The 15,720-nt window shown below is 34.7% G+C and overlaps 1 non-coding gene across 1 annotated transcript; it reads right to left on the reverse strand.

The window, feature by feature from the left end:
• Positions 1-6,875: 6,875 nt before the first annotated feature.
• Positions 6,876-6,982, reverse strand: LOC145019060 (small nucleolar RNA R71). Its single transcript, XR_013667379.1, has one exon. It is a non-coding gene; the product is annotated as a small nucleolar RNA R71 (small nucleolar RNA).
• Positions 6,983-15,720: the final 8,738 nt, after the last annotated feature.

The following is a 15,720-nucleotide window of genomic DNA, read 5'->3' on the forward strand; positions in this document are numbered from 1 at the left end:
TTATGTGTGGATGTTGGATCAACGATCCTCCTAGATTTCTGCGATGATAGAACACCGAGCAAAGAGGCGAAGATTGATGAAAGGTTAAACTATTAAACAACTTTAAAAAAAAATAGGAAACAATAAATTATTTCATACTGATTCTCGTCTTCTTTGCTTGATCAGACGATATGTGCTCCCCCCTGTTCGAGTCAATTACCTACGAGTTTTAATGATCGGGAACTTGTGTCATCTTAATCCATTTGCCATTAGTAACACAAGGTTTTGTTCTTTAATCCATGAAACCTAGATTCGTATTTTTGTATGTTATTAGCTATTGATTATATGGATGTAGCTACATGTGTTTAATTTAATTAACTAGTAGGCAACGTTCACACTTTAACTTTTTGTTTCTAGTGACATTGTATTTTTGGCTTATTTGTTCATATGTTTTAGGTTCACACTTGCTTGTTACTAATAAATTTCAAGAGAATCCTTGTATGAGTTTTGCTCTCATTTGCTAGTTACCATAGGGCTTTATAATTTTATTTTATTTGCCATGGGTAAGGGGAGGTTGTTGCTTTATTTATTGATGTTCATGTTGATGACAATAACGAAAGTACGGGTGGGTAAAACCCTAAAAACCTTCTGCTTTGAATTGGTGATTGAGGATGGTGATTGTAATGACGGTAGCGGTTGAGGGCGACCAAAGAAGGGAGATGAATGGAATGGGGGTAGGTATAGTGACATAAGGTAGGTCGGGGGGGGGGGGGGGGGTAGGGTTTGGGTTTATTTGTTATCTTATTTAACAATAAAAAGTAAAACAAAAAGACAAAAAAAACACATTTAAAAATATACGAAAGTCAGTTTACATAGTTATTTATCGGTCACGCAAGTAAGTGAAACCACAACGACCATACTCGTCAAGATAAAAACAATAAAAGTTGGACTTCTCACGTTTTTAAAGCACATGGTACGATTTAATCTTACAAATAGACACATAAGAGAAGTAAATGAAGACATGGTTTTTGAAAAAATCGAGTTCTCTTTTCCAAAATTTGGGTTTAATGAAGGGAAAGGTCATATAACCTTTTATTGTTCCACTGCCTTCCACTTGATTACCCTCTTCCACATGGTTCTCTACTTTCTCTGTACACTCTTATCTACAAAACACAACTTACCGATTTGGGGGACATTTAGGTTACGATATGGTCTGATAAGGATTCAAAATGTTGAGTTTTATATGGGATGAAAGCGAGATAAGTCTTACCATCGGCCTCGATGAAGGATCTCATCCCCCATGTGATTTCATGCAAGTTAAAAGAATTTGTCAACTTAGGTCGCTCCTTCAAAGATCTTAGCATTTTAAGTTTTTAAAATTATAGTTTTTAGTTCTTTGCGAAAAATATACATCTTTCTATAGATGTTAGATAATTAATAGTTTTTTTTGTAATATTAGTTATATATTTATTATAACTCTTAAGGGAAATTCAATAAAATTAAATAGCGGCACGAGTGTTATAATATAATGCTTTTTTTTATAAATATGGTTGTCCTCCTAAAGTTACTCAAGAACTCATAAATGAGACAATCAGTAGGAATATATGTAAGTGGAAACTATAATCGTGCATGTTGTCTTGTTTGATTTATCCGTATTCATTTTGAAGTGTGGAAGTTGTTTGTCCTTTGGAAACCATGGATGAGAGATGTACACTCGATGATGAGTTGTTTTCACTATGAGAAAGATGATGCAAGGTATTTGAAAGATAAATCAATGATTTAATTTTATTAAGGTTATTTTATTTTATAATTTTTTCGGTTAAGGGTTATCTTTATTAGGAATTTTTATGCCCTTTATTAATAAAATATTTATATTTATATAATCTCCTAATTTATATGATTTCAATCATAATTATGAGTCATATTAGGGTTTTAGTTTAATTATAAATAGGTTAGCCACCTTTGAGTTTTAGGAGTTGATTTTTGATTAATAAAGAATGGTATTTAAAACTCTATTTTCTTTACTTACTGTTCATGTGGTTGTAATCGGCTATTCCAACCGATCGTATCATGTCATGAGTAACATATGGTCTTGTTCTTTAATCCATGAAACTAAGATTTTCAATTTGCATGTAATTGGGTATTCAATTGATGTAGCTACATGTGTTTAATTTGTTTGAAGTAGTAGACAACATGCATACATTTTCTTTTTATGTTCGTGAAATTGTATTTTTGACATATTTGTTTTTATGTTTGATGCTCTCAATCTCTCATACTATATCTCTATCTCTCCCAAACCTCTCTCAAAAATCTCTCTCATACTTCTTGGTAGTGAAAATCAAATTTTCCAATGTTTATATGATCATGTGTACCATCCCGAACCTTCCCTTAGTCGAAAACAGCTTGATACAGAAGAAAGAAGTCAATTAGAGAGCTGAGGGTTCGCAGGGTACTGTTCACCTGCAAACCCTCGTAAGCCTTCGCATCCCTCTCCTTGCCAGCTGTTGAATCGAAGTTCGTAGGTCTACTCGGGAGGTTTCGCACCTGACACTCTCTCAGGCGAAAGCTGAGCAGTTTCGCATGAAAACGGGTTGGTTCGCAAGCACTCGGACGCGTTCTCTTCTCACCGACAAGACTCGCATCAGAAGCCCTCTCGTTCTGAACCTCCTCTCCTTGAAGCTACTTTCACACCTTGAATTGCCTTCGCACCGAACGTCACCTTTGCACATTCTCCTCCCCACCTTCGCAGCAAACCTCCTCTGGCCAGCGAACCCTCTCCCATGTGAACCTCAGCTTTGTTGGTTCGCACTTCCTTTCCGGTTTTTGACCACTTTCGCATTTTAAGCTTATTTTTTATGATTTTGACGGGGGATTTTCATCCAAACTTGTATTTCGACATATTAGACCCATAAAATCATATTTTATTCCTATTTTGAGGAAATTCTTATTATAGATCGTATATTTTGTACAGGATATTATCTATGAGTTTGTTGACTTTTTTAAGAAGTTATGACACCAAGACATCCTCATACCCACTTTATGTCACTATTCACACTCTACGTAGTCAAATCATTGTCCTTTTTCTACTCTTTCCAACACTCCAACAAATTTTCTTACATCAAATCCACATAAAACTCTATATTCTCCACATTTCCCAAAAGTCTTATTTGCCTTATCCAAAATCAAACACTCTCTCACTCTCTTTCTCTTTTTTTCTATCTGGAACCTCAAAACTCCCAGCAGGTCATAACGTCTTCCCTTAGCCTTGGTAAGTTCTTCATTATTACTCTTAAATATTCTACATTCCCTCACTCAAATCATGGACTTCTTACACAAATATTGTCATATTTGTTCTTAGGATCTTCAAAATTTTAAGCATTCTTCAATTGTTCTTGACTTGGGAACCCCATTTCTTCAACCATCCATCTCAGGAAATTACTCAAGGTGAGTTCATACACCCATCTTTTCATGTTTTCTTCTAATTTTATGGGGGAGAATACAAGTTACAACACCAAAACAAGCTCAAACTCAAATAACAGCTTACAACAGAAAAGTTAGGGGCCAATCATGAATTGTTTTGACCTCCTTAATACAATATTTTTCAAAACTATTCAATATACAAATAGTTCATGTTTATACCTTTCAAATAACTACTTGCACATGTTCATATGATTTTTCTATAATTTATGGTGATTTTTATAAAACTACCTTTCACTATAGAAATGATTTCGGACCAGTTAGTGAAGATGACGCTTTTCACACCGGTTAGAAAACATTAAAAATGATAATAAAAATTGGGAGCATACTAGATACATTTTATGAACTTCCATAGTTTACGAATTCAGTTTTTGAATCCCGGTGATTTTTCTAGTGAGTTTTACAAGACAATGACATAAAAGTTAAAACTAGTTAAAAACAATTTACAAGTTTACTAACATTTTGTAATTTGTAGATCAAAGTGTTTATCAAGGATGACTACATATTGACTTGTGTTTCCTGTTAAGTTAAATTTATGAAATAGAAATACTCATTTATCATAAGGTTTTTTATTCACTACAAACATATAAGATAAACTATAATAAGTATAGTTTATGTTTCGTTACATTACAATTCACTATGAAAGGTTCAGTCTTCACTACAAAAGAGTTTTTCATTTACTACAAACATACATGATAAGCTATAATAGGTATAGTTTATGTTACATCAACTCTATGAACTTACTAAGGAAGGTTAAATTCCTACTACAAAAAGGATTTTCAATTACACTACATGTAAACTCATTAAATTCGGTTGTGAGACACTACTTCATTATACTCATAGAGTACTGGTTAAAATCTTGTAGTTATAATCAGAGACTGTTGTAGGGAGAGCATGATACTTATATATAGATCTATATTAGGATTAACAACCTACACCTTAGCTGCATGCAACAGCTAGACTAGTAGGTCTGAGGTGACAAATATAATAACATCCCGATGCCTGAAGAAGGTCGTAACAGGTTACTATGTCAATTTGTATGGTTATAATAACTCACACAGGGGAAATAACGATACACATAGTTTACGGGGAATTGATATTTCCAAATTTATACATATTTTTAGGCAATATTTAATCATATTTTTATTAATAATTTGGTTATTAGCATAGAATATTGGTAATTATAACCTTAAATTATATCTTGCAGCCAAAATGAAGCATTTTCGAAGAAGGGGACCAAAAATGACAAAACATGGAACTTTGGAGACTTGGAGTACAAAAGTAGAAGAAACCCACAGATTTAGCTCTATTCACGACATGAAATAGAAGGCCACGACGTGGACTCGAATCTTCGAGACGATAAGTGTTCGCAAAGTAAAATCCTTGCCCGATAAGGATTTCACCGTCACGACATGAAGATACCTTTCACGACGTGAAACACGAATTTCGAGAAAATTATATAAACCTAAGATCATTACGATTTGAAAGACTTTTTGCTTCCTTGGAGGGTTCCTGGAGACGACTTTCAGAAGAAGGAAAAGTTTGGAATTGGTTTCCAACACCAAGGAAGAAGAAGTTCATAATTTGATTCATAGATTGGTATATTTAAACATATTTTTGATTATGGATTTTGTTTTCTTAGTTGCTACAATGTCCAGCTAAATCTAGCTGCTTCTGTTAGCTAGATGAAGCAGGAACTCATGGATTTAATATTTTAGATTTGATTTTACTTGTTAGTAAAAACTTATGTTGATTGATTTTACTTAACATGTTTGATTTGATATTTAATTGCTTTTAGTTCTTATTCTGTGTACTTAGTGATTATTAATCTACATGAATTATAATACCTGGTAATTTAGTGATCATTAAATTATTAGAGCTAGGATCAAACCAATCTTAGTTAAGCAATTGAATAATTGAATTAGGTTGTGCTAGAAAATACAATTACGAATATAATTGTGTTTAGCAAATCAAACTACATAGCTCTAATCCATTAAATAATTAATTTCGTGTTAACTAATGTGTGAGTATGCATTGATTTACATGAATTGATTGAATATTAGTAAATTTGGAATTAAATTTCTAATTCTTTATTTATTGGTACCAATAGTATTTGTCATAGCTAATTTATTACCCATTGAGTGAAAGTGGATTTGAACCAAGAGAAGTGTTTGTTTATTGATTAAGTTTGTGTTTAAGAATTAAGTTCATCTAAACTTGCAAAATTAGATAAAACCCCTTTCTTTGTTAAAACTAGGTTAATTTAGTAGTAGATAAATTGATAAGTTAAGACCGTTCCCTGTGATCGACACCCGACTTACCCGACTATTCTATAATTTGAGTAGGTACACTGCCTAGGTGAAATTTAGTTAGTTAATGTAGTTAGGTTATAAATATTAAAATTAGGTGTAGCTATTTGCACGCATAAAAGTTTTTGGCGCCGTTGTCAGGGAGCGGCTTATTTTATTGTTGATTTATTTGCTATATATTGATCGATCCTTTTTGTGGGGTAAAACCTGCAAAAGTTAATTTTCCAGCTTTAGTTTTTGTTTCAGTTTCTGATCCACGACGTGAGCCTTAAGCTCACGACGTGAATTTAGTAGTTTTTCGTATTTCTTCATTTTTCTTTTCTATTAGTTTTTTTGCAACAACACGAGGTGGTAATCTTTACCATGTCATGGGGACCAGTCAGTAGGAAATTTTTATTTAGTTTTTGTTCAGTTTTACGTTTTTATTTTGTTTATTTTGCAGGAGTTCATGACCAGAGGCTCAAACACACTTTTGGTACCACCACTTGAAGATCCAGAGTCGGCCCTTCACAAAAAGAAAGATAAGAACGTGAAAGAAGATCAAACACCAAAGAAGGCACCTTTACAAAAATTCAAGTCAGTGTTCTCAAAGAAGTCGGGGAAGAAAACAGAAGAGTCGAGTTTATATTCAAAGAACAAGAGAAAGGTTGAAACTTAGATCAAACACCTATCCCAAACGAATCCAAATTTGACACCGAGCCCAAATTTGAATTATATACAAGTGAACCCGAGAACGAGCCAAGAAAAGAGATGGCAAACATTGAATAAATGTCAATGGGAGCTTACAGGAAGCAAATTAGAGATGATGTAGGTCTAGGTTTAGTACAACCTGCCACTATCACATTCGATTTGAAAGGACATATCCTTACTGCACTAAAGGATATTCCATTCTATAGAAAAGATCATGATGATGCGTTTAAGCACTTAGATGAAGTCAATGACATTGCAGACTATTTTAATGTCCCGAATGTTAATAAAGATATTGTCTTTTTAAAGATGCTTCCCGTTACTTTTAAAGGAGCTACGAAAGATTGGTTAAAGGCACTTCCACCTGGTACAATCACTTCTTGGGCATAGATGCACGAACAATTTTCACCATCCAAGATAGCTAAACTCAAAAAGATGATAGCCAATTTTGAGCAAAACCCGGGTGAGTCACTTTACAAGGTATGGGAGCGTTACAAGGGGTTGTTAAGGATTTGTCGTCAACATGACCTTAACATTCACCAAGTGGTGTCTATATTGTATGATGGGGTCAATGTATTGACAAGGCAACTCCTTGATTCTCAAGGACCACTTACAAAGAAAAATCTGGCCGTAGTCAAGGAACTAGTTGAAGAATTTGCAAAGCATTCTCGTGAATATCACAACCCAATACCTATGCTATCAATAGCGTGCTATAACGTTTTGCGGTATTACTGATTGCTATTTTAAAATAGAGTTTACGAATAGCGGTGATCCTATTATCGGCATGATTGACCGCTATTTACCGCGAATCTCATCAATGCTATAGCGACGCTACACCTGCTTTTTCAATTTCACACACATTAGGCTACTTTTACAAAGGAAAAACCGATTGTGGACTATTTCAATATTAAATCTGTATTTTTTTAATTTTTCCACCACACTTTTGTTTTGATAAGTCCAAATAATAAATCTAATTAATTAAAAACTACAAAACAACAAATGAAAACTTCTCTTTCTCATCTCTTTTTGTACTTAGAAACCACGAACGACTTGAGTTGCAATGACATGACATTTTTTAGTTTCCATATTACTATATTAGAATTATATATATATATATATATATATATATATATATATATATATATATATATATATATGGTTTATGTGAAGTTCTTCTATGAATTTTTATAATATGAATTCTATATAGTATTAATACTCTAATATATATGGACTATGTATAAATATATAATATAAATTACACATAATATTAAAAAGCACTATATCACCGCTATACTGCCGTGATAACCGCGATTTCAAATAGCGGCATGTGACCGCTATTGAAATTTCGACCGCGATAACTGCTAAGCCCAAGACAAGATGGAGTAAAAGGCAGTGGAGGTGCACATTCTGAAGACATTGTTGCTATGATAACGATGCTTAATACTATGGATCAGAGATTGACCCAAATAGACCAATCGATTCATGCAATTCGAGTTGGTTGTGAGAGGTGTAATGGGTCACATTTGACTAAGGACTATAATTTGGATGATTATGGAAATAAAAAGGCTCAAGTTTGCTACTCGATTGGGGAAAAGTATGATGAAGATTGGAGAAAACCTAAGAAAGAGTGGCTGTCATATGATGAGTACAAGAAGCAGAAGGAGGAGAAATACAGGCAAACATGCAGAGGTTTCTATCAAAAGGATCAACCACCAGCTGAACATAAAGTTGACTTAGAGAATGTGTTAGCACGTTTTATGGAAACTTTAGAGAAGAGACATAAGGACACTGATATAGCCTTGAAAGATGAAAGGTTAATGATGAAGGAACAACAAGCTATGATGATTTACCAACAAACCTCATTATGAAATCAACAAGCATCGATCCACAATCTTGAAGCCCAACTTGGTCAACTAACAAATTTGGTTAACGAAAAATTTTATCCAAAATTTCTCGAGAAAAAGACTCAACCTCATGTCATGGTAATTGACACTGAAGAAGAGGAAATCTCTGAGTTTTTAGAAGCACTAGACGTGGAGCCGAAGCAGTCCGATCCAAAGCCAAAGAAGTCAAAACTCGAAAACAAAAATGTTGCTGAACTACCGAATTCACGATGTGAACCTCCTCTGCTCAAGACGTGGCCTCGATCTGAACAGAAAAATTCAGAATCCATTGCGGCTTACCAACCGCCTTTGTCGTTTCCGTCAGCAGTTGAAGAAGAATTCTAAGGTCGTTCGTAGTGAACAAACCTCAAAAGTTGTATTGGGAGAGATACCTAAGATGATGGGAGATCATGGACGCCTCACTCTTCCATGTGAGTTTGGTAACAATTTGAAGACTTATGCTTTTGCCGATTCCGGGGATAGCAAAAATTTGATGCCATATTCATTCTATCAAAAGCTAAATATTCAGAAATATGAAGGCTACAAAGATGACCATCCACATGGCCAATCGTTCGGTGACACACCCAAAGGGAATCATAGAAGACATCCTTGTTAAAATTGGGAAATTTGTTTTCCCACTTGACTTTGTGATTATGCATATGAAGGAGGATGTAATTATCCCAATCATTATTGATCGTCCCTTGCTGAATATTGCCAGCGCTTTAGTTGATGTTCGTGAATCCAAGATTACATTGAGGGTTGGTGATGATAAGGAAGACTTTGAAGTACAAGATGGGTTTCAAGGATATGATGTTAATGTTGGGTTTTGAGCATTCTAACACTCCTAAGTGTACATGCAACCCTAAGTACCTTGGATCTATGTTTTTCTCTATTATACATACAAATATGAACTTTCCAAGGTATTCATCCTAACTAGCATAATAACAAGATTCATATGAATATATCAAGTTAGAATTACATACCTCTTTGATGTAGAAAGTCTTCATGAAGCTTGAGTGCCTAGTGCCCCAAGTGTGACACCTCAAATGGTTCACACAACACCAAATACACTTGGAATAACTTGAGAGAAACTTGAACACTCCTTGAAATCATTTAGCCCTCACACTCACACATAGTGCATGATTTCTTGAGCCATGGGATTCTTTTATACGGTGGCTATTAGGGTTACACCATGTAACTCGTGACTTTACCCATTCCTTATGCTCCATGGAGTATCCATGGGTCACCCCATGTACTTAGTCCAACATAAGGAATCTTGGAACACAAGCCCACATATATAAGAATGAATTATCTACACAATCAACCCATATATTTACTTAGTCTTCTTTTGATCACTTAATTAATTCCAAATTAATTCTTCATCAATACTAATTAAATAACCTTATTAATATATTAAAACTTATAATATATTAACAAACCTTAAGTGTTATTTCTCTCATTTTAGTCTATACAAATGCATGATGCCATGCAACCCAAATGGACCTTGCCGGGTCGACTCATATGGCTTGTTCTACTACTTGTTGAATCATACACAAAGCCACGTTTTATAACACCGAGTTACCGAATGCGTTTTCGTGCAATCAATGTACAACCAACTCATAGTAACGACTCATATCTCTAGGTTTGAACAATATAAGATATTATCATCTCATGATCACTCGTGATAAAATCCATGAAGTGATTCCAATGAGCGTGGGTTGAATCCAATACTCAGAACTTATGAGCACTCATGAGTGTTGTATCCATTTGTCCAACATCTTAGACCTCTACAAGCAAACCCATGACAGTCTTAATTCATATCTACTTCCAACATATGACCGATTGTGGATGGTTTGAATAACTTAGTCATCCAATGACCTAGTTATTCTGGAAGTTAAAACATGCAAAAATGAAACACAATAATAATTGAATCCAATATGGTATCAAAACCTATGAACATAAATAAAACACCTTTTATTTATCACCATATGATTACACATTATTCATTGTATATTGTTTCAGCTATCAACTTTATTCTTGAATTAAAACACTAATTGTCCCATGCTCCGAGCATGTACACTATGTTTTCTAAACACTAGTCATGCCACACACCAAGTGTGCATACTATTTTTGTCTATGATCTTTACTTTTTGAATTAGATCAATTAAAACATAACTCCAATGATCCTCTTTCATAGTCCCAAATCCTTACTGCAAATGCAAGAATTCCAAATTCATGCCATTTACTGAAATCTGTTAGATTCTAAACTTATATGCATAGATCCTCTTGTAATGATTATGCATAAAGTCGCAAAGACTTGACAACAAACATTACAAAGCATTCCAAAGGAGATCAACTCCTTGGAAACATCCTTCTTGCATTAACTTTCCTAATCTTACACAGATTGAATAATTTCTAACTTTGAAACATTTCCATATTCCATTTTGACAATCACTTCTAAACAAGAGTTGCCTCCTTATAGATTATGTCGATATGGTCCTTCCAGAATTATCATTATACTTCCAACTGTCCTTGAGCAACCAACATTTGGTAAACCTTAGATTGTCCTCGACAATTGTTTAATCCTTTTAGTCATATCCAATTCTAGACCTTTGCCCTTCTTAATGCCCCAGGCATTTTGAAAATTTTAGAACGGATGAATATAGCACACGTAATCGATCCTATATCCGAAGCATATGGGACACGACTCATGATGTCTCACATAAAGACTAAATCAGTCTTTTGCTATAATATTTCCATTTCAATTTCCCAAGTTCTCATAATTCAGATTATGAAAAGGATGTCGTAATCATAATCGAATTTTAGAACACAAATAATGGACCCATATACAGAATTTCCTTATGTTGAGCCATTCCAACATGAAATTCATATATATATTTCCTTGACTAAATACGATTAAAACCTCAATCTAAGCTTTTATATTTGAGATGAAGTATAATTTCCTCTCCCTTAATTATAGCAAAACAACTCTTTCCCAATTGAAACTTTTGTTTTCTATAATTAACATTGCTAACTTGCAACTTTTATCATAATTATCATGCTTCCACTAACATGATGACTATTAGCATAATACTTATGCTTCCACTAGCTTTGACATGTACTCAGAAATCAGTTGGATTTCTAGAAATTAATACTTTATTGACTTTCTTACCAAAGTTCAGATTTCTAATACTAGATTGTTTTGATAAAACTTTATCAAAATCATAGACCTCTCTTAGATAGCTCACATGTGTGTCTAAACAATTTTAGAACTATGAAAAGGGATGTCGTAATCATAGTCTCAATTTTTTAGACCTTTGCCACTTCTCACAAGTCCATGTTAGTGTGCCGGTAAACCACACACGCTCCACTAATGACTTTGAGAATGCAAATATCACAATTGCTATCTAGCTAAAATCTACTTAGTGAAAGTGTTTCCTCACCATCATTTTCATGAATCGGAGAGAAACCTTATGACACTTAGATTTAATAGTGTATGTGTTCTTATCCATGTGAATTTGTCAAAACCATAATCACAAGACAAGGTTAGTGACAAATCCAAACTCATATGGATTAAACTTATGTAATCTTAAATTCTTGCCATCTGGCAGCTCAAGGGTCTGCTGTTGCTTCCAAGTTGTTGTGCAACCAATTGAGAACTCTCAGAACTCCTATGCAAAGACAACTTGAATAGGCACACAAATTTCAACATGATAGGTTATAAACCTCAAGTCGTGTGCTAGTGAAGGACTTTATTCTTGATTAAGTCTTGAAACTTTCAAGAGCATTAAGACTCCCACTGTCCTCTTAACATATAAGACCCTCTTGTCAAATATTCAAGAGATAGTGTGGATTCTAATCAAGACAAACACTTCACACAATTGGCCTTAGTTGGTCATGTTTTATCTAAAACATCACAACTTACCAATTTCAAATGTACAGGAGTAGAAAACTTTTACTCTTACATTTGACAAGTGTTTTAAACCTTCTTTAAGACATGTCACTCAAGTTACAATTTTAGAGTATAACTCTAAGACTTGTATTGGAACGAAGTGTGACTCATCTTATTGATTTAACCACTTCAACAATAGTCCTCTTGTTAACTATCAGAATGCACTTAGAGGATGAATTGTGATAAGGTCTCTAAATCATTAAGATGATCATATAACTGTTGGATAAGGTGTCTAAGTCCATAACTTATTTGGTATATAGTTGACCCGACCCGGCATGGTCCATTTGGGTTGCATTTCATCCGAACTATTTATGGATAATTTTATGAGAGTTATACACATATGTTTATTAATATATTATAAGTTATAATATATTAATATGAAGTTATGTTATTTAATTAGTTTTAGTCTTAAATTAATTATGAATTAATTTAGAGATTAAAAGGAACACTAATTAGATTATGGGCTATTGGTTTTATATAGTGTGGGCTAATACTCATTTGTTAATGGGCTAGGCTTATATGGAAGTCCATGGATGATCCATGGAGCTTTCAACCCATGGATCCTTGGAAAGGAAAAGACATGGGCTATTAGGGTTTCACCCTAACCATGCACACTATATAAGCATGCTTATGGAGCATGAAATGAAAACTAGTGTGAGTGAACTAGTGTGTGGCCGAAAATACAAGAGTGTGTATACTCTCTCAAAGTTTTCCAAGTGTTTGTGGTGATTTGTGATTCCATTTGAGGCATTCACATTATTGGTGCTTGGCCCTCAAACTCCAAAGAATCAATCCCATCAAAAAGGTATGTAATCTCTTCTAACTCTTTTATGTTTAAAAGTACCCCATGGCATGTTAGATAGGTTATGAACCTTGGAAAATTTATTATTTTGCATGTATTTAGACAAACATAGATCCAAGGTTTATTAGGGTTGCATGCACACTTAGGAAGTGTTAGATTGCTCAAAACCCAGCAGTGGTATCAGAGCTTAGGCTTGCTTGTTTGATACTTGATGCAAAATAGTGAAAAAGGTTGAAATTGTTGCTGTCTGACGATTGGACTCGCCGAGTCCATGGGGGGACTCACCGAGTACAAGGCAAAATTCATCCTACTCGCCGAGTTGGTTCGTGCACTCGGCGAGTAGAATGAACAGAATGCAGAATTTCGACTTTTGCTGCTGGAAATGGACTAGAAACTTTACCCCAAACTGTTTTGATGTTTTAAAACTTATTTTAGTGGGTGTAATGGTTGTTCTAATCCATTTACAATGGCTTATATCAAAATTTCATGCTTTGTATGTGTTCATATAATTTTTGAAACTTTGATAATCATGTTCATGTTCTTATGAATTTAGAAAATGATAGGAATTATTTGCTGAATTGTTTAGAATTAATTCTTGATCATTTATGTGTTTTAATGGAGTCCATAATTTTTCCTCAAGTTATGGATTTCCAAAGGTCACCTTTATTTAACACACACTTAAAACACATAAGTTACATGAAAATGAAGAGTCTTCATTTTTATGAACCTTTAATTCATAAGTTATGAAATGAAAGGTTTTGCATAGTTACAAAACTTGGCCTCAAGTTTTGGAATTTGTAAAGTGTCACACACTTTAATAAACTTTAATTCCAACCCTTAGAGTTTTAATAGTTAAAATTTAACCCTTATACTAGTTATAACATTAATGGTTAATTATTATATATATGTATAAGAATAAGTCATTTTACCGTTAGTAGGCTTCATTCCCGAAGTCGGTCTATAAGGTGGGTATAAGGTTGTTGCCTATAAAATGGCGACTTAATGGGTGTCCATTCTCACCCACCGCTTGCTTGATCGGTGGAGGGTTGTTAGCCGAACGGGTAGAACAATGACTTTAAATCCTCATTAAAAGTATAATGATTATTATAAAGTAATTAAACTCCTTTTAATTCCCAATATTAGTTACTTTAGGAAAAATGTGAACATGGTGCTAGTCCATGGAATTCACACTTTGTACCTTACCAAGTCGTTGGTGGAGCGTGTGTGGGTAACTGGCACACTAACTTGGACTAGTAAGGATCTCGAAGGGTGACTTAATGTTTGTCATAGATCAATGGAGCGTGTGTGGTTAACCGACACATTGATTAGGTGATAATATTAAGTGTACCAAGTGAATTAGCATGGTTATTCACACCTTGTTTTGTGATCCTCGGCATCCCAGTCACAAAACATGAAGGGCACAATCGAGATTGAAACATGCCATTGAAAAGTTCAATGAATCTCAAAAGAATCTAGGAATTTCAAATCCAATTAAACCTAATAATTCATTTTGTTTTCATGGTGGAAATTGGTGAATCGTCATTCACCTACCTTTCAAATATATTATTACTTAGATTACGACATCCCTCTTCTAAGTATAATATATTATGATTGGGTCCTAGCCTTAATATTACATTTGGGTGTCTTATTAAGGATTCTATATATCTAATCTAAACTTGCTTTCTTCTTTCAGATGTCTTCCAATACTAATGCTTCGGGCTCTAACCCAACTGGTTCTTTCTCTCTCATGAATTTTTGTGGGAGGGTCATCTTTGATGGTTCCAACTTCATGGATTGGATTAGGAACATCAGGATGGTTACTCGTTATGAGGACAAAGAATATGTCCTCGATAAGGAGTTAAAAGAGCTTGATGAGTCTATTGCTACTCCTGAGGAGATCGCTGAATTCAGGACTCATGAGAGAGATGCTACTAAGGTGGCATGTATCATGATGGCCACGATGACAGCCGAGCTCCAAAAGTCATATGAAGATTTCTACCCTTTTGAGATGCACCAAGACCTGATGGAAAGGTACCATCAGAGTGCTCGTCAGGAGCGGTATGAAATAATCTCCTCCATAATAACTACCCGCATGAAGGACAGTGAATCCGTCACGGCCCACATGCAAAAGATGCAAAGGTATGTGGACTGTTTGCTGAAGCTGAATATAAACATCCCTGAGGAGTTGGCAATTGACATCATTTTGTACTCCTTGCCTTCTTGTTATGACCATTTTCGTATGAAATATCATATGAACAAGGAGGAAGTTACCCTCAGCAAGCTTCAAGGACTCTTGAAGACCGCAGAATCTGATCTTAAGGGTAAGGCGGTTGTTACCTCTACTACTCGTACTCCAACATCTACCCCTGTTTTGGCTATCGGGCAAGGCAAAGGGAAGAAGAGGAAGCACCCTTCGAAGGGTACCTAGGGAAAGTCTCTTGAAGGCTCCTCATCGAACACCAAGAGCGGTTCTGTCACTCCTTCTGCCATTCCCAAGGATGCTGAATGCTTTTATTGTCATGAAAAGGCCCACTGGAAGTGAAACTGCCCTAAGTACTTGCAGGATCTAAAGGATGGGAAAGTGAAACCCACCCACGCAGGTATTTACACTATATCGTCTAATTACTTATC

The sequence above is a fragment of the Lactuca saligna genome, chromosome 9 (genome assembly GCF_052625555.1).
Source record: "Lactuca saligna cultivar CGN05327 chromosome 9, ASM5262555v1, whole genome shotgun sequence".
Lineage (NCBI taxonomy): Eukaryota > Viridiplantae > Streptophyta > Magnoliopsida > Asterales > Asteraceae > Lactuca > Lactuca saligna.